Source organism: Ambystoma mexicanum, chromosome 3q, assembly GCF_040938575.1.
Source record: "Ambystoma mexicanum isolate Mex_15411 chromosome 3q, UKY_AmexF1_1, whole genome shotgun sequence".
In the NCBI taxonomy this organism is placed as follows: Eukaryota; Metazoa; Chordata; class Amphibia; order Caudata; family Ambystomatidae; genus Ambystoma; species Ambystoma mexicanum.
In genome coordinates, this window is record NC_090926.1 from 325,036,708 (window position 1) to 325,057,901 (window position 21,194).

The window sequence follows — 21,194 nt, forward strand, 5'->3', positions numbered from 1 at the left end:
AGATGTAAGGTCACTAGCAGAGCGCACAGGTGACCTGGAAAAAGAGGTGGCCCCGAACACGGCGGACTGTGCAGCCCATAAATCAGAACTTCACGCCCTAGTGCAACGCGTGGGCAAGCTGGAGAGTAGGGAGGAGGAGGCGGAAGGATGCGCCCGAAGAAACAATATTCGCATCGTTGGATTGCCGGAAGGTGCTGAGGGAACCAACCCCACTGAATTTATTGAGTCAATGCTGTTGCTGGAGATAAAAGGGGGAGTGCTGACCCAGGGGTTCTCTGTGGAGTGGGCGCATAGGGCCCTGATGATAAGGCCACCGCCGGGAAACCTCCCTAGGCCGGTGACAGCTAAGATCCTGAATTACCGAGACCGTGAAAAAATCCCTGAACACTTTCGAAAGGGTGGTACAATACAAAGGGGGTCTGCAAACATAACGGCATACCCAGATTATACCTTGCAAGTGCAGCGCCGTCGCATGAACTTTGGGTCTGTGAAAAGAAGATTGCGGGAAGCAGGCCACAAGTACATGTTGATCTACCCGGCAAAATTAAACGTGTTCCACAAGAGCAGAACCTTGTTTTTTGAAACCCCGGAGGACGCTATGGGATGGTTGGACGCACAGAGTTGCCCCCAAGAACCGGGTATCGAGACAGAAGAAGGCGAAGATAAGTAACATGTGTCTGGGGCACCCAAGGTGCCGCAGCCTATGACAATGGGACTTGAATATAGCACAGGATATAACCTGTGGGGGAGTGCGACTAGGGCTATAGATATATGCATGATCCGTTGGCACTAGAAACTTTGGTATTAGTATGGGAGCTTTACGGAGCCAGACCTCACATCCCCACAACGAGAAGTTTAGTTAGGTCACCGGTAGTCCGGTGAAACCCTGCTCGGTTCCTGTCCTAGGTATTCCAAGGCAGGACCAAATGCGGGGGGGCCTGAGATACAGGGAAGGAGCTGGGCACTTGTTGGCGTTAGGTAGGGAAGGGGGAGGGAAGGGGTTGTGTGCAGTGGTTTAGAGTGGGGAACGGGGGGATGGGGAGTTTGTTGGGAAAGGGAGGGGAACCAGCCAAATGTTGTGTCAAACCAGGCGGGAGGGGAAACTGGGAGGGGAGGCGGGTTATCCACTAGATGGCGGCGGTTAGCCTTAGAGTGGTGACCTGGAACGTAAGGGGCCTCAATAGCTATTTGAAGCGTAACAAGGTTATGATGTACCAAAGAAGAATGAGGATTGACATAGCTTTATTACTAGAAAGCCACCTTACTAGAGAAAAACTAGACGTAATCAAGAGGAAGTGGAAGGGGAGCATTACAGGAGCCTCATACTCAGCTTATGCGAGGAGAGTTATTGTTTGGGTGGCACCGCATGTACCATTTCAGTTGACGTAGTCTACAATAGACCCGGAAGGTAGAATGGTAGCAGTGTGGGGGATGCTGGAAAACCGGGAGGTGAGCATTATTAACTTATACACCCCTAACCAGGACATAGCGGCTTATTTTAGGTCCCTATACGGCAAAATTAGCCCCCTACTGGGCGGCGCGATCCTATGGGGGGGACTTTCATTGTACATTAAATCCCATATCAGATGGTAAACCAGACAAACCCACCCCGGCCGCAAAGGCATTACATGCCCTGTTAAGGGACTTTGCACTTGTAGATGTTTGGAGGCAGCTACACCCGGCGGACAGGCAATACTCACATTACGCGGCCCCACATAACTTGCACACGAGGCTGGATTATATGTTCGCTCCTGCTGAGTTAGTAGGAGAAATGTCGGGCGCAGAGTATAGGGCCAGAGTGCTTTCGGACCACTCCCCCTTGGTCCTGGAATGGCGACACCAACCCCCTAGAGCACGTATCCTGACGTGGAAGCTCAGAGCTGAGGCCCTGCAGCACCCGGGCTTCCGGGAGGATCTGAGGGAGGCAATCACTGAATATTTCGACATTAACACCCGAAGCGTCCAATCTGAGGGAACTGTGTGGGAGGCATTTAAAGTGGTGGTGCGGGGTGTAGCCATATCAAAATCTAGAGGGCTCCAGGGGGGCATAGAACAGGAGTTGCAGGAAACCGAGAGGGAGTTGGAGGACATAATACACAAAGGGGGCACCTTGCGGGAGGATGCGGCAAGGATGGAGTTGCTACAACAAGCCAGCAGCGAGCACTGGGACAGATTATGTAAATTGAGCTACAAGAAATATGTCAAAAGGCAACATGCGGGTGGAGACAAGCCGGGCAGACTGCTGGCCTGGTTATACAAAAATGAGACGTCACAACCAGTGATTAGGGAACTCAGAGGGGAGGAGGGCCAGATCTGGGATACCCAGAAAGGAGTAAACGAAGAGTTCCTCAGATACTATAAACGACTGTATGAGGATGTAGGGGAAGATATGGAACAAGAGATCCGAGAAACATTAGAAGACAAAGGCTTGCCCACATTAGATGACCAGGAACGGGCAGACCTGGACGCCCCAATCGCTATAGAAGAACTAGAGATAATGATTCAGCAGCTGCCCACATGTAAAGCACCGGGGTCGGACGGGCTCCCTAGCAAATTTTATAAAACATACAAACAAGAGCTGATCCCCCCGCTGCTGGCCATGCTTAACGAGGTGTTTGAGTGTGGTAGGCTGCCGGAGTCCCTACGGGAGGCAGTGATCATCCCGCTCCTAAAACCGGGTAAGCCAGGCGCAGACTGTGGGTCTTTTAGACCTCTATCGATGCTTAACCAGGATAGCAAAATCCTCACAGCAGTGTTGGCAAACAGGCTTAAGCGGGTTATTGGTAGACTGATACACCCTGACCAAACAGGCTATGTTCCTCGCAGGAACATAACTGACAACCATAGGAGACTTCACCACATTATCGATCAAACAGAGAAGGACCCGGCAAACTAGTAATTGTCTCGTTGGACGCAATTAAGGCCTTCGACTCGGTGAGATGGCCTTGGTTGCTAGCGACCCTGAGAGAATACGGGATGGGGCCGGGGTACCTGAGGTGGGTCAAAATGCTATATAGTTCCCCAATAGCAAGGGTTAAAACGGGAGCCACAATCTCTGACAAATGGCAGCTTAGTAGGGGAACTAGACAGGGTTGCCCGTGGTCGCCCATGCTGTATATCTTTGCGTTTGAGCCGTTGGCAATCTGCCTCAGGCAACAATACGGGGAGATAGGAATCCACACTGCGGGGGGGGTTGCATCTCATATCATTGTATGCAGATGACATACTTCTATATTTGCGCTTCCCAGAGGAAAACCTGCAATATGTTCTAGAGGTGATGGAATGATACGCTACCCTTTCGGGCATAGCAGTAAACCCCAAGAAATCCAGCATGTTCCCCCTGGGGAGGTATAGATGCACCCTGCCGAGGAACCTACCGGTTTTGCCAATACCTTGGCTAACCAAGACCTTTCGATACCTGGGTATTGATATATACCACACGTCAGGAGAAGAACATAAACATAATACGGAAAAGGCAGTGGAAGGTATTAAGAGCAGCATGGGATTCTGGTCCAGACTACCCCTGGCTATGATGGGCAGAGCGTCCCTGATTAAGATGGTAGTCCTGCCCAGACTGTTACACTTCTTTGTAAACATCCCGTATGCGATCCCTAGGCGCTTCTTCGCTAAACTCCACAGCCTGTGCAGGGGATTCATATAGCATAATTCTAGGAACAGAGTGGCCCTCTGGAAACTACAAAACTCGTGTGACAAGGGGGGAATAAACCTGCCAAATTTTGAGTTATATTACTTGGCGGGACAGTTGCAATATGTGGGCAGATGGCTGTCGGAAGAAGAAATGGCAGAAACCAGGCTGCTGTGTAGGGATCCTGCCCCATACTTCCTTAGGGAGACAGTGTGGTTGTCTAAACCGAAGTTATTGGGAATGGCAAGACTGATGGTGCCGGGATGGGGGATGTGGCGTAGAGCGTGGCAGACTGTGGGAAACCCAACCCTGTTCTCCCTGCAGGTGCTGTTAGTGGCGCTATGCGGGGAAGACTCTCAAATGATAAACGGGGTCCGTAAATATTGGGAACTGATGGGCCTGGCTACCCTTGGTGACATATGGCTGGCGGGGGAGGTGCTGACCTTTCAGAGGTTAACAAAGGACACCGGGGTGCATACAGGCCAACATATTACCTATTCCAGAATCATTAAATGGGTTCGAGAATGTTGGCCTGAGGCAGTGCTTGCGGAAGAACCTGATGCTACCAGCGAAACGATGTATGACATTTCGGAGGGTGGTCATAAAATATCCCGCATATATGAGCTACTGGGATCTAGGGCGGGTAGGGAGCTGCTCCAACTGAGGCCGGACTGGGAAGAGGAGGTGGGAGAACCCATGTCAGATGGGCAATGGGACAGAGCCCAAAGATATCATAAGAAGGTGTCCCGGAATGCGAGGCTCCAGCAGATCCAACTATATATTACTCATAGAGCATATTTTACCCCCAGCAGGATTGCCAAGTTCGGAGGCCCGGTGATACAGTGATGCCCTCGGTGCGGGGAGGAGGAGGCTGGAATGCCGCACATGTTCTGTGTGTGCCCGGAGGTGGGAAGGTTTTGGATAGAGCTGAAGATATGCTTAGCTGGGAAAGGGATTACGCTGGATGTGGAGTCAGCTTGGGCATGCATGCTCGGGGAGTTTACTAGACCGCGCAACCTGAGGCATATCAGTAAGATGAGGGACCTGGCCTACATCTTGGCCAAACAGAGAATTGCAATGTGCTGGAAAGCAGCCCATCGGCCCAGAATTGAGTTGTGCTGGGCAGAACTCATGAAGTGGGCAGAGGCTGAGACAGCTGTCTGGTACGAGGCAGTCAGCAGGGGAAGGGAGGAGGAGGTGGGACCCTTAATAGCGTGGAGACAACTGGTGGCCTCAATGGCAGGCCCCTCCCAGGCCGACCATAGCGGTGATGATTCGGAAAGAGAACGGCAATAGCTACACCTGAAGAAAGTGGCATGACAGCAAGAATATAAGGGCTCGAGTTAAAGGGGTGGGAGGGGGGAGGACTGCAAAAAAAGTGACTTATAATGTAATGCTGTGAAGTTTAACATGGAAGTCCTCATTGTTTGTAATGTTTGAAGTGTTGTTTATAAAATAATAAAATATATTTTAAAAAAAGAAAATGGCCACCGGGAAAGGGAAAACGGAGTACGATTTCCCTTTCCATGGCAGCCATCGGGAGCGGACGCGCTGGGAACAGAAGTGTTTCCAGTGCATCTGCTCCCGAAAAAAAGGAGAAGAAGGTAAGTGGGGTTGGGAGGGCAGAAGGGAGGGAGGGGGAAAAAAATGAAGAAAAAAAGCGTACCTGCGTCCCCGGCGGGGGGCGATGGAAGCCTCCAGCCGTGTGGAGGCACAGAGCGGGGATGGCCCCGCTCCGAGTCTCCACACGGCTGGAGGCTGCCATCGTCCCCCATCTGGGACAAAGGAGCAAGAGGGGTGGGGAGGGCAGTGAGGAGGGAGGAAAGGGGAGGGAAAACAAAAAGAAATCTTACCTGAGTCCCCGGCGGGGGGCAAAGGCAGCCTCTCAGCCGTGGGGAGGCTCGGAGCGGGGATGGCCCCGCTTCGAGCTTCCTCATTGGCTGAGAGGCTGCCACGCCCACCTGCCATGGACAAGGAGACTGGAATCCAGGCCGAGAATAAAGGGATTCTCGGCCGGGTAACGACCCGACGAGAGCCAATCAGAATGCGTGTTGCACTCTGCTTGACTCTCGCAGGGTACTAACTTGCGATGACGACTTGACAAGTTTTCCAAAAATCAGGGGCAGAGGGGAGGTCCCAAGAGAATGTCTTGGTGTTGGCAGAACCTCCTCCAGCTTCTATTAATTAATATGAAGCCAGATATAGTTCATCCAGGGTGAGATGTCATTTAGGCTTTGGGAATGTACCCCGAACCAGATTTCAGTTTAGCTGTAGCTGCTGTAGTCTGGTCAAATGAAGAGGTATGTTTTACCGTCAAAAACAACTGTTCCGGAATGGTGAAAAGGATTGTAAAAAGTAGCAAAACTGTAAAAAATAAAGGTAGTGGTACTCCGCTCCCGAAAGCTCCCGCTCACTTCGACCACTGCTCGTGGAAACTGAGTAACCGCTCATCAAAAGCTTTAGCTTAGCAGTCACTTAACTAACACCTGCTCCCCGATGCAGTTCACTCGCCACGGTTATTGCGCATTACAAAAACAAACACAGTCACTTCAACGCCTATACATGCCACTCATGTGTCTGGTCATGCGTACAGCATGTAATGCCTGAAGAGGAACTGTGCGTTTACTGCCTCACACACATTCTATTGTGCCAATCACTGAGCATTACACACAAGACTAGTGGCTAGATGCTTAACAACTCTCTGGCTGTCCAGGGTGTACAGGAGACCTTCGCTATGTGATTTTCAATTTGAAATCACAGACGCATTGTATTTTACTGGACGTTTTCATATTGTGATTTACGATTACAACATGAGCGAGAAAGTGTCTGGAAGGCCTGCGACAAGTTTGAGCTTGTCACAGATTCCAGCCAGGATTAGCGGCTAATTTTCATTCACTTTGCATGCAGTGGTCTGTAGAAGTATTGCAACGGTTCTTTCCGCTTTGTTTCTGAAGACGAATTAAAGGCAAAGGTTCCCTTTTACTATGCAGAGTGATTCATTTGAACAGAGTGCCCAAGGAGCTGTGAAGCCTTGATTGTGACTTCCGCTGGCTTCCTGTACACAGACTGGTCCAATGCTGCCCTGAGCCCCTTCGTGGGTGGGTGTTATGGGTCAGCGATGGGTCACTCTTGGTGGAGGTAATACAGAGGTGCATGTGTGCACAGGCTGAGGTATGTGTGTATCTGCGACAGTGCCGCAAAAATTGCTTTCACGGACGAGCAGTGTGGTTGGGGCAGGGCCATCACAGTCTGTGGCGGTGTGGCAGTTTTTTATTGTATTGTTCAAAGCACGGACCATCCTAGCTCGAGAGCAGCAGAGCACTGCACAGAGTGTGGGTAGCCAGCGTTTGGCCTGGCATCTTTTAACAGTAGCTCAGTCCTGTGAATTGAGGTCTGTGAGTAGGTATGTGCATCCATTGGAATGAGTCCTTAGTCAGGTGTTGTTGAAAAAGCAATGTTTTCAGAGATTTGCGAAGTTTGAGAATTGTGGAAGCATTCCGAGCCGATACCGGGATCGAGTTCCAGAGGGTAGGTGCGTGACATGCGAGGGACTGTTTGCAGGCCTCTCTTTGCAGAAGAGTTGCGATTCAAGCTGATTGGTCGATTTTCAGCGCAAGGAGCGTGTGCAACAGGTATGAGGAGCTTAGCCACCAGATACGATGGTGTGCTACTCGTGACTGCTTTGCAGATGAAACATGCAGGGCCTCATTACGAGTATGAAGGTAGCCATGGTGCTATTAGCGCCATGGCTGCCTCCATACCGTGCTCCAATACCGGGTTCCTTGAATGAGGAATTACCGGGTCATTCCGACATTGGAGGACCCGGTAATTCCTCCTTGCAGGAACCCATCCCCATTTCCATTTGAGCCCCCAGAGGGCTCAATGGAAATGGGAAGGGAGGTAATAACGGGCACATTACAAATGGCCCGTTATTAGCTCCCTCTTCCCCTTGCGGGACCCGGAAAGGACGTCTGGTTTTACCAGACGTCTGTTCCGGGTCCCGCAAAGGGAACCTTGTAATAGGCGCTCCCATAATGAAGGGTGCCAGTCCCGTACCGGCACCCTTCATCACGGAAGCGCCAGGGTCGTAATGAGGCCCGCAGTCTTGAACAGGATGCTGGCCTGGGGAGGAAGCCAATGTAGTTCGCGTAGGGTGAGGGGATTCAATCACATTTCTGTGCACATGTAATAAGACAGGCTCCAGCGTGGTTGACTGCTACTAGGGAAGCCTGGTGAACAGCTGGGACACCCGTCTGGAGGGCATTTTCCCCATTAATGTGTGAACCCACTAGGGCCTGCTCTATGGTCCGGAAGGCATGGAATGGGAAGAAGCGTGTTTGGGCCTTCTTGCTTATGTGTTTCTGAACGGACATGCTTCTCTCAATGGTGAAGCCTAAGGATTTTTCTGAATATGAGAGCTGTGAAACAAATCTTAGGCGCATATCATTGAGCCATTGTTGGACAAACTGTTGTTTAGCGAGCGGACCAATGGGGACAAATTCAGGCTTGGATGGGTTTAGTTTCAAGTACGCAGTCGACATCCAGGACTGGATGATGGATAAGTAATCATGGAGAGGAGTGATGTCCTGCGTGCTATTTACTCTCATGTACAACTGAGTAACGTCCACTTATTGGTGGATGGCTGTATTGGGATCATTGAGGAGGATGCTCATATGTTCCATGTAAAGGTTAAAAAGGACTGGTGAGAGGATGGACCTTGGGGACGCTGCATGAGACTAAGAGTCAGTTAGAACTTAACGAGTTGATCTGGACGACCTGGTTTCTGCCCGAGAGGTAGGAGGTAAACCAATTCGGGACAGTGCCAGAGAATCCCATCCTGTCATCAAGGAGGTGGAGGAGGATGCAGTGTTCGATGGTGTCAAATGGAGCTGAAAGGTCAAGGAGGACAAGGAGTCATAAGTCACACCTATCTATGATCTGGAGGGCATCATCTACCATCTGGATCGTGGCTGTCTTGATGTTGCACATGGGGCAGAACCCCCTGACTGATAGTCATTAAGAAGGTGACTGCGAGTATTTGTGTAGCAACAGCTTTTTCCAAGATTTTTCCAATAAACAGGCGGTTTGTAACGGGCCAATAGTTGGCATCTAGGGTTGGTTTTTTAAAACGAAGTTGCATGAGACCTGTCTTGAGGGTGTCCAGAAATGACCATTCTGTCAGGAAGGCATTAATGATGTGACCAGCAGCCTACTCAATGCTAATCCTGCAATTTGACAGTTTACTGGACTACCGTTTAATTTATCTGTGGTGTTCTTATTAACTTGCCTTTTTCTCTTTTCTGTTCTTTCTATTAATTTGTCAACTTATTAGTTACTGTTTTATATCATGTATGTAAAGCGCTTTGATGTAAACGCTATCGAAGGACACTAAGTAAATAATATGTTGCAGGGGCAGAAGGGAGTGCATATACAGCATGCATTAAAATGCTTTTAGAACGGTCTTTGACAACAGTGGGTAGTAGAAGTAGCTGCAGATGTGTAGGACATTGGCAAGGGCATTTAGTGCATAGTGAGCAATCCCAACAAACAGTCTGTGTGGCTCATATTGGCATCCCATTGTTTCTATGCTTAACTGGAGATGTCATGCTCTGATTGTTACGGGGATATCGCTCCCCAGGGAGGGCCCTTAGCTGGTTTAGATTTTAGGGGTAACTATGACACCCCATTGTCACCTGGTGAACTAGAGCAACGTGTACATATTCGTACCAAAAACACCATTTTGACACTGGGGTAAAATGATGCAGGTCGGTAAAAATATGCAGGGAGAGGCTCTAGAAATCCATTCCCTTCTGGTTAGGTTTCCACTGATGAAGCGGGGCACAGAAATACTCTGCACTTTTCCCCGTCCCCCTGAGGAACAACTGACATCACCTCCGACTGAGGGCCTCATTACGACTGAGGCGGAACGGGTTAACGGGCTCCGCTAAAGGAGGCGGATCCGTTAAACCCATTCCGCCTCATTACAAGCTCCCCTCGCGGGACCCGGTATGTAACGCCTGGTCACCAGGCGTCCTTACCGGGTCCCGCGAGGGGAAGAGGGAGCAAACAATGGGCCGCTCGTAATCAGTGCGTTGTTTGCACCCTCTCCCATTCCCATTGAGCCCTATGGGGGCTCAGATGGGAATGGGGAAGGTCCGGGCCTGGGTTCCTGGAGGGAGGAATTACCGGGCCCTCCGAACTCGGAATTGCCCGGTAATTCCCCATTCTGGGAACCCAGACCCGATTTCGGCGGCAGCCATGCCGCCAATAGCGGCATTGCTACCGACGAAGTCGTAATGAGGCCCTGAGTCTGATTTTGGTGGTGGCGGAGAAGCATGAACTGGTTTGGATGACTGCATGCTTTTTACTGCCAAATGAAGGTGGAATGCATTGGCATTCACTGTAATGAAAGCTAGCAGGTTTGATATGGCAGCCATCCAAGGCTGTTATTTGGGGAGGGTGAAGCGTCCAGCTGCTGGGATTCAGGCACCTTAAGGGAGCAGATTCAGCTGCCCCCAGAACGTATTCAGAGGCTAATATACAAGCTTTGTTCTTGTTTGTCTGGACGTTTTTTTACTTTGCATTTCAAGCATAAAGAAAGAAACAGGGAGGCACGTGTCTTGTCAAATATGTTTTAATATGTCTATCAGAAGAGGATTTCTAATTATAATTCTTCTTTTGTAAGTGGTAAATGACTTCATTCAAAGTAATCAATAGGTAAATGGGAGTGACTATTGTTAATTTGATGTCAATTAAGAAGTGCAAATGTTAGGTGTTAGAAATGGGAGACGCATTTAAGCGCCATGCTGTGTGAAACAATAACTACATGTAGGTGACATTATCATGCATTTTCTTTACCTGTGTGCCTTTAAGTCTCCATTGAATTAATGTAAAACCCAGAAGAAATGTGTTTAGCCTCCCATTACTTTATATATTGGTAGGTACTCGTATGCTTCCATTTAGTATCAGGAAAATAAAGCAACAGTTGCACTGTTTTTGATCATAGAGTTTCTATAACAATTTATATTTTATTTGGTTTGTTTATTATGTGATTGGTGTACGTTTCAAGTAATTTCCACAGAGCATAATATTATTGCAGCTCTGTGAAGTCAAACATGAACTCCCATATCTGTACTGACTAGAGCTGGGAAGAGGTTTTCTCAAATACCTAAATTGCTAACTGGGCTGCAATCCTGGGTTCACCACGTAACCAAAGTGTGTGATGCGGTGCAAATCATTTAATCACCCTGTGTGTTATTTGCCAAAATTGGGGGTCACTTTAAGAAAGTCCGTTCCTATGGTCAGTTTGCATGGTCAGTTCGCATGGTATGATATGAAAAACAGCGTCACTTGTGGTTTACTAGAGTAAAGTTTACCTTTGACAAATCTTGGAATTGTGGCTTGTGAATAGTGAAGATGCTTTCTTTTGAAATCTATTAATTAAAAAAAGAAATATGTGTTCTTTCTAAATGTGCGGGTTGTCCACAGATCCTTGGTTACATTTGCTGATTGTTGAGAGTTGTTTCAGTGAATTAAAACTGATAAAAACATATGTATGGTATTTTGTGGCTGAATGCAGGTATTGCCTCCAGCTATCCTTTCCATTGAGAGCAAAATGATCACTGCATGGTAGCAATTAACACTTTGTAGCAAGAAAACATAGGAGATTGCATGAGATAATGAAAGTGAATACAGCCATCCTCTTTGGCTGAACATGTCTGTATAACAATGTATATTTTGTCAGGTTGGTTTATTGGGCCTCATTGCAAGTTTCCCGTTAAATCACTGGTGATTCTGTGATCCCGGTGGCACCGTTTCTGGCAAACGGAATCACAACTACATCACAAGTATGTGAGCACGTGCATTCCGGCATGCCCGGAAGGGTGCCAATGTAATTCTGGAAACACTGTGAAAAGTCGCTGTTCGCGGTGCTTCCGTGACAAAAAATGCCGGGGGCACATTTTCCCACATGTCTACAATGGAAACACCAGTTAGAGTCACCGCAACTGGAAATAACACCCTTGCAGTAGCTAGAACTTTGCCGGCGGCCATTTTGAAAAAGTCAATCCACATAAAATCAATCACCCACTTCCTGTAGCCATCCAGCAACTGTAACACCAGTATCATGTCAGAAGCTGCAAAATCCCAGGTACCCCAAGTGCGTGTGCGGAAAACCACAGTTCACGGGGCCAGAATTAAGCATGCTCACAGACACCACTGTGGACAATGTTGGGGAGCTGTTCACATCTGACTGCAGGTGCACCAGCCAAATAAGGAAGAGGGAAGAGGTGGCAGAGAAGATGTCGGCTGTGGGCCCCATCCGTCACACCCCAAAAGATTGCCACAAGCGGTGGGACGACCTCCACTCGAGAGTCCGCAATCTGCTGTCTGTGCAGAGGAGGGAATGCCAGACAACTGGCGGCGGGACAGCCTCTCCGATAAAGTTGATGGCCCGGGAGGAGAGATGCAGCCCTGCATCCACTGACGAGGATGGCATTCAAGATGCTGGGGACACCACCGACGGCACCTCAGAGCACACCCCCTATCACCATGCCACATTCAGCCCCATCGCATACACAGCCCGTAAACACCCCCAATGCCCAGCATCAGGGACATGGATGCACGGCTCTGACGCATGGAAGAGAGACATGCGCAGTTTGCGGAATTCGTGTGCCAGCACTTTGAGGAGGCACACCTGATGTTGGAGGAGGCAATAAGGTTGTGTCAGCAATGGCAGAGAGCCTCACACTTACCCTGCGGACAGCACTGGAGCACAGGGAGATGGCCGGTTCGAACACACCATCCACAAACAACACGCCTGCTGGCTCCCAGCAGTGCAGCCCGAGACACAGGTCACTGCGCCTCTCAGCCTCGCCACGGAAGGCTTGCCCATGTGGCAAAAAGCCACGTAAATGAACAAGGGACACACGCCCAGTGACACTATAGCTCACTAGGGGTTGTTGGTGAGGAATACTTGGGTAGGGGGTGGTGGTGAGGGATAGTTGGGGAGGGGGTGGTGTGGAGGGATAGTTGGGGAGAGGGTGGTGTGGAGGGGTAGTTGAGGAGGGGGTGGTGGGCCACGAGTACCTTGTTCTCTCAACATATTTCAATACACATGGTTTAGCATTTGAATTCACGTCTGGACATTCATTTTTTGTGGTAGCTGGATTTAATATTCGTGCATTTTCACATGTAGTGTGTGGCATGGGTCGTGTGCTGGTGCTGTGCTGGTGATGTGTGCTCAAAGGTAATTGTGTATTAGTTCATGGTGGGCTGCACCTCCATCCCGGGCATCCCTGCAATGGTGCATTGGTATGTCTGCAAACGCATCTGATTCTCTGCCGTCATCTTTGTCCGCTGGAGGCATCATGTCCGTGGGCAGGGGAATGGCCATGACTATCTTGCCCACTTTCACTGGCCTGTACATCAGTGACCCGCCCCCCTGAGCGCCTTAGGCAGCGAAACTGTGACTTCAGAAGTCCAAAGGTCTGCTGAACTGTTGTCCTTGTTGTGATGTGCGCACAGTTGTATGCATTCTCCTGGTGGGTCTGTGGATCCCTGACCGTGGGTAGCTGGAATCGCCTGAATGGGAGGGACACAAGGAGGGCAATGTCATTGAGGTTACTGGGCAATGCAGGCATGTCTGGATGTGGGTCAGTGACACGTGCATATGGGCATGTGGGCTTGTTAACCACCAATCACCTTGCTGCACCCTGTGACAGTTACTGCTGGTTTGGACATGTGTGCGATAGGACTCACATGGATGTGTCAGTGCTGGAGGTGGATGGGCACCGTGTGGATATGTGGTACTAGGTGACATGGGTGGGATGCATTCTGGTACCTGTGGCACATGTCAAATGCATGTCTATCTGTGACCACATTGTGCTGGTGTGACCTCCGTTTTCTCATGTGGTTTATGCCAGCCATGGACATTGACTCTTGCATGTAGTCTGTGTCCATACATTGCCATGTCGCATGGGGCCCATGCACTGGTGACAGTGAATAACCCCACCCCCATTCCCCAGTAAACATGAATTGGCGTGTGTGTGTAGGTTCTTTGACTCACCCAATAGCCAGGTTCGCTGTCTGACGTAACGATACATGTACCCAGGCAGTGTGCTGTTGCGCAGGACCATGGAGTCATGTGTAGATCAAGGAAAACCTGCACAGCAGTGTGTGATGGTCAGGTCCACATCACAGACAAACTGTACATTCATTGAGTGGTAGAGCTTTCTGTTACAATATACCCCCTCAATGGCATGGCCAGGCCACTACCACGATGTATGTGCAGCCAACTGCTCCAAGTATATTGGGAATGCCGTAAGGGCATGAAAACGGAACTTGGTGGCTTTGACCTGGGAAGGGCGATGTGCTGGGGGGAACCATGACAAAGGAAGGCATCCAGGACCTGCACAAGCACCTTTAAATATCCGGACTGGGAGATTCCATGCAGCTCCCAACTGTGTGCTGGTATGTGATGGGGGTGAGGAAATACAGCACAGCCACCACCTTCAGCATGGGTGGTATGGCAGTCCGGATGCCAATTACGCTCCGGATGTCGTTGTGGATGAGGTCCACTATAGTGAGAATGGTCTCCCTGTTCAGGTGATACAGTGTGTGTGGCCCTTGTGCAGGGTATGCCTGCTTGCCTCAGGGATGGTACTTGCTGATCATTGTTCCTCTGCATCATCATTATCCTCCTCCTACTTTTGTAGTAATCACTAGAAATTAGATATTTATTTTATGGTAAGCCAAACATTAATACATATCAGTATCAACAATAGCTGGTGAGATATGCGTCCAATTCTCAAAATAACAGACCCAAATCCCAGTTTCATCGTTTAACCAACGTGTGTGATCCTGGGAGATCATTTATTCTCACCACCATATCTGAAAAAATGTGGGAGTACCAAGAAGTGATCTAGTTTGCCGTGTAATCTTTTTAAAAAGCCATAACTATGGTTTACGTGTCTCTCATTTTAGGTTCTTGGTTAGAGCTGCTGTTAGGCCACCAAAATTGCAGAGGTGTGCTATACAAGATCACTTTACATTACCTTACACTTGATATTTGAAAGGTAGTTCAGTAAATTAAAACTGATAAAAAAAACATATGAACAGTCTTTATTGTCCGAAGGAAGAGAGGCTATTGACTAAAAATAGATTATGCAGCAGCAGTAAACAATTTTGCAGCTTCAAAACCTAGGCAAATGCACTTTAGACAAAGTGCATATATACACGAGCTAATGAAAGTGCATTTTATTGCAGTATTGTTGTCTGCTTTACTGTGCCTACATGAATTACAAGTTAATTAAGCCAGCTTTTGTTTTTATTTTGATTGTTTTATAATGCTGGGGCGGGGTTGAACTGTGAGGTTTGTAGTATGAGGATGCATTTTAGTGTTTTGCCATTGGTGCTATATATTGAGTAGAAACGGCCATGACACAATGGTATGCAGTTTTGACGGAGAGAGAAAAGCATTCTATTTAAGCAATAATGCTACATTTCTCATGCATTACAATAACCAAGTAAGGCCCGAAGAACAGGGCATTATGCAAAATGTCTATTAGAACCCCAGGTCGAACTCCCAGGGCGCTAAGGGAGAGATAGCCTATTGATTCATTTATTTGGAAAGAAATGCGTCTGCCATGCAGATGGAAACAGGTGCTCCAAGCAGAGCCCCTCTTCCATTTCTATAGCCTGGGCATTCAAGTTGTCCAATAGCACCTGGAGTGTTCCAAGTGCCAGATGGAATTACCAATAAACGATTTCAGACCCAAATAACCAGATAGACTCAAAGAATATGGCAAAATACTACTTTGTTATCTACTCAAATGAAGTAGGGAAACCTGGTGAACACAGAATGCAGCTCACTCACTCTCAAATACATTTCCATTACACAAAAGCTTTATACCTCGATATATTTCAGCTATGACGTCATCCTATGTGGCAATCAGTAAAAACCTATCGAAAGGAGGGATTGGTTAGAGGAACATATATTCCTATACTTCGTTTAGGTGTTAGTAACACAATTGGCTGCCCCTTATCTAGTAGGCATGCCTTGTACTACCACTAACTATGTATAATACAGATTAATAGAAGAATGACAGCAGCTGATTGGCTTCTGCAACAATGTATAATCTATTGCTACATAGGCCCTCATGATTGGATGGCATTCTCTCCCAACCTTGGACATCCGGTTTGTTAGCAGCAAGTAAGCAAAACGAAACGCAGGTGCGAGGAACGACATCAGACTACTGCCCAGTTGGCCAATTAGCCTCTCATCCCTCATGAGTTAGGCCCTAAACCAAGGCTTCTTCTTCTTTGTAGTTGACCTTGCTGACTGTTCTCATCATCAGGACTTTTAAGGGGGTGAAGGTACATTGCTATCTTTGTCTGTAGCTTAATGTATAGGCCTTGTTTTCAAGTCTTTCACCACGTGTCAGGAGACCACGATTTTGACCATTCTGACCTTTTATTTAGTGCTATTTGATTCAATTATACTGGGTGCTATTACTCCTCTTGACCTCTGGAGACTTGGTTGCTTTGTCTTGCATATGCTTTCTGCATCGTTGATTATTCAATACTAGTCACTTGTAAATGTTCACTCCTTTACTTAATCTAAGAGAAATATGTTGAACGTATGTAGCTTATCCTCTTTGACTTCTCTTGTGCCTTGCAATTACTTCTTGATGTGGCATCCTTAATCCAAAGCCAAACAGATATTCTTTGTTCCTTCCATGAAGCTGTTTTCCAGTGCCTGTCAGCTCTGCAGCCTCGGTCTCTTTCCTTCAGGCTTCTTGCTTACTTTTTATACATAGTCGACATCCATCTTTTCTTCATGGCCACATTACCCGTGTTATATTTTCTACTGCAGCAAGCTTCTATATGTCTCATCTACCTTGCGTTTCTGCATATTCATATCTACTGCATCTCTTCTCACTTATCTTCGCAGTGTATAAGATTTCTATGTCAGTCACATCCCTATTCTTTAAGATTTTGCATATCGGTTCAGTGTGTCCTTATATCTTCTCTTCATAACATCACTTTACTCTTGTCAGATTTCACTTATAGCTCTTCTATGTTCAATTATATGATATGATAAGTCATTTATAATGCACCTGCACACAATTGTTTCCAGGTGTGGTGTATGCAGACATCCATTTACCACGTCACTCTGAGGGTACATTTGATACGGTTGTTTAAGCACGTAACGTCTCTCATATCTTCGTGGCAGTATTGGGACGATACCTGGTATCATGCACAGTGTCTTCTTGTTGTTCTTCAAATATGACAGAGATGAGGGGGCAGGCACTAGAGATGACATGTACATCTGGCTCTCTACAAAGTGCTTTTCAGAGGCAGGAGACTAGCATTTGAGGTCGGGGCTTGTAGAATGTGGCTTCTGGGATAGGCATGGAGACATAAGGGTGTGGGTGGTCAGCGGGAAGAAGCAGGAAAGGAGCGGCAGGGTATGGAGACAAATAAAGCATTGGAGACAAGGGACCGGCCAACAGCTTGGAACACAGCTGATTGGTTGAGGCAGATTCCCCGGTTGCCAATACCTGACAATGTCTCTGGGCAGCCCCTGTCACTCTGATGATTTCACTGGGCCCCACCAATACATTTGTGAAGTTATAATTTATGGGAATTGGTTTCATTGCAGTATTTCACCCTGGGTGCGTGCTACATTGTCTAGATTACAAAACTGCCCTGTGGCTGCCATTACTAATCATCGCTGTGCACACATGCAGTGACCTAGGAGTAGTTTCTGCGCAGGGCAGAAAAGAGCACGAAAACCATGTGAATTTCTGTGCGTTTTATCACTCAGTCAGAAAATGAGCAAAATCTTCTGGGATAGACCACAGAAGTGAATGTGGTCCATCCTCATCCCAAAAGAATGACACTAGCTACGCATCCCAGGCAGGCTACTCTTAAACATTTCTAGCCTCACAAATAAGACAACTACTGTCTGAACACCAGTATACCTACCCACAAAACCATGGACTGAAGTTGGACGCGCTCCTCTAGGAGCCAGGCTATTGCACGGTTTAGGATTAAAGTGGCATGCAAAGAAAAGAAACAGGCCTTCTCCTGTTATGCCTCAGCGTGCTGGAGCACATGCCAGTCACAATCAGGATCGCTCCAACCTCTGTTAACCTCAAATTAATTGTATAGCGCTCCATTGCGTCCTAGCTAGGTTTGTGCTATAAAAACCCATATAGAAAACACAAATAAAAAAGTGGTGTCTGAGGTGGTACTCTCTGCTGGATTAAGAGACTCATTTAAAATGAGCCTGCCTGCTGGGAGTTAGTACTGGATGTGTGCTAGATGAAATGCATGCTCACTCTCATGCAGTGCATCCTGGTGACTTCTAAACCTTACATAACCAGCCGGCACTAGCCACTGCGCAGAAAACTCCATCCTCAAAGCCAAGTGCAGCTTTTCCGATAGAGGTACCTCTAGCTCTGCTTGGCATCTCTGCCTCAGAATGCTGGGATGAACTGCTACTCACTATTAGCTTGCAGTGTTATGCTGTCAGGCCCAGGGTGCCTTGCTTGGCATGCAATAAAATGCACTGTTGTCACTGTTAACATCCTTGTGGAAATGGCTGTGTGTGACTTTCATGTTTCCCAAATGTATTTTCCACCTTGCAATGCATATGACTGTATATTCAGTGCACTGTGTATGCTAGCTAGTTACTTCTGTCAAGTGCTTTCATGTTCCTCTGTGTGTGTATTTCATCATGTATTTAACTATTGTATTAAAAAGGCTTCATTGTGCATGGATCCAATATTGCCTGATCACTATATGCTGTACCTTCATAATTCCTATAGTTGCTTTTTTCCAGCACACTGGACATTGCTCACCAGGGGACTCCACTCCCAGGCGACCAGCCTACAGCCAGTAACAAAGGGATCACATTCCTGCCAAACGCCTGGCCAACTCCCCTGTCTGAAAAACTCCTCAGCAGCCTCCTTCAGCCAGAAACCTGCCCCATGTATTATTAGTTATCTTTTCTCCTCTACTCCGCACTCTCCTCTCTCCCCCGTCCATGCACTTTCTCCCCTTTCCCTTCTCCCATACACTTGCACATTCTCAATGTCACTGGGCCTAGTAAGATGGTTGATGTGTTCTCCCCTGTTCCCCTCCCTTGCCTTGTCACGCTCTGAAACACTTGTGTATGAGCGCGATACAAATAAAATATCATATCATATCAGTGTAATCTGCTGCCTAGGGCTGAATCTTTACTCCCCTTCCCTGACACCTTCCTCCACTTCCCAGTGACATCTTGCCTGCCCTTTTAAACCCTGCCAGTCCACTTGTTGTGTCCATCATAAGTGGGGGCGAGCTCTGGAAAGCCACTTGTCCCACACCATGTAAGTATCCCAAGCTTGCACCCTTTCTGGAAACCTCCTCCATTCCACAGTCCTGCAATTAATCTCATCTTGGGGCCAAACTGCCCTGAACTCTCACACATAATCTAGCTTCCTCTATTGTGGGAAAAGTAGGGGTGGGCTCTAGAAGTCTTCCACCTTGTAATTACTGAAAATGTGTGCCCATCTCCCTTCCACTGGAAACCACAAAAAACTTGCAACAGCAAAACAAACTTGTTGCCTCGTCTCCCCTACCCTGGAAATCACACAAACTTATCCCTGGCAAACACATGTTGTGTTCCTGGGTGGCAGCGACAGCCTTATATAAGACCTGTGGGGGGAGAACAGGAGGCTCATTCTTTTTTGGTTGCTGGTGGTGTTGTGCTGACGGGGGGAATGCAGCCAAGCCCAGGAGGCCCCTTTCACAGGTACCCTTGTATTCCCTCTGCATCCATCTCCTCCTTTCCTCCTCAAACTGCTCTATTTTTCCACCAGTAGGGCTCCTGGCCTGTCTACCTCCAACCCCCTTTCTCTCTCTATCTCCCTATCTCTCTCTCTCTCTCCCTGGCTTTCTGGGTGTGGGTGTGTCTCGCTCTGTGTGTGTCTCGCCGTGTGTGTGTCTCTCTGCTTGTGTGTCTCGCTGTGTGTGTCTGTGTCACACTGTCTTTGTGTGTGTGTATGTCTGTGTGTGTGTGTCAGTGTGTGTGTGTGTGTGTATGTATGTCTGTCTATGTGTGTGTCTCTATGTATGTGTCTCTGTGAGTATGTCTCTCTTTCCCTCTTTCTCCTTCTTGCTTTCTCCCTCATGTGCCCCTGTGTGCTCTCTCTCATTGGGTGCCACCTCTCTCACTGGGCCCCACCTTTCTCACTGGGCGTCCTCTCTCTTTCTTGCTTCCTTTCTCTATTGTTCCTCCCTCATTCAGCCCTCTGTCTCTACCAACTCATCTCCGACTTCCTCTCCAACCCTTCCCTTCAGGTCTCTGCTCCCCATGCATCCAAGCGTACCATACCGATGGGTGTGCCTAGCTACTGTGTCTGCCATCAATTCCCCACCTTGTGCCCGCAGACCAGTGTAGGCAATCACCTGAGTCCAGTGTGTCTAATTTATCATGCTGGCAGTGAGTTTGCTCCTCTTCCTACAATACATCTGTTCCTGGTTTCTATTAAGACTTTGGTGCCTTCATTGTGTTCCCACTTTTCAGTGTAGCCTACCTGTTATTGCTAGAGGGGGGACCCAGTCCGTCTGCGTACACTAAGAACCACCACCGGGTCTGTTGACTCCCTGGTCCAATACTGTGGCCCTGCCTGAGGTCTCTCACACGGCCTCTCCCATTTTGGCTTGCCTCCCACTTTCACAGTTTTCTGGTGCCTGTGCCTCAGATCCAGAACCAGGTTTAGGCCCCTGATCATCCAAATAGCACCTTAATGTCGGCTCCTTCTCTGAGTAAACTCGCCACTGTTCTGTGGCCTGCACTCCTCTCCTCTGTCCATTTTCCCTCTGTCCATTTTCCCTCTTTTACCATCTACAGACCTGTCCCTGAGAAGAGGAGTTCCTGCCCTGAGAGCTGCCTGCAGTACCTGTGCGTGGCTGCCGGACCAAGTAGCAAGGTATGAACTGTAGTTGCAGACAGGCGCACTGACATTGCCAGCTTGTAGCTTGAGGGGAGGACTACTAGTCTCTGAGGGGTGTGGAATAACTGAGCGTAGTTCAGTGTACCCATGCAGTCATCCCAGGTCCCATTCCTACAGTGGCAAGGTGCTGGCACATTGCCACTGTCAGAGGAGAATCTGCACACCAACACAACATCACACAATTGCACTGGCAAATTGTAGGGTGTAACTTTTCGGATAATCTACCCATCTAGTCATAGCATCCAGATTTCAACCCATAATTCTATCCGGTGTTTGGTTTTAACCTTGAGAGTTCCTCAGGTAAAGGGAGTCACCCACGCCATAACAAACTCACCTCCTAGGCCCATACTGGAGAGTGAACAAGCGCAGCTGTCGCCCATTGTTCACCTTAGGGACCGATCCACCAAGAGCCTTGTTTTAGAGCGCACTACATGTCACTTAATTCAGTTCACTAGTGTGTCTGAATCTGGGTCCAAAGAATGGTGAGGTGGCATCTTAATAGTAAATCCTTCTGTAGATACATTTGTGGAGTGTGCCCTGAT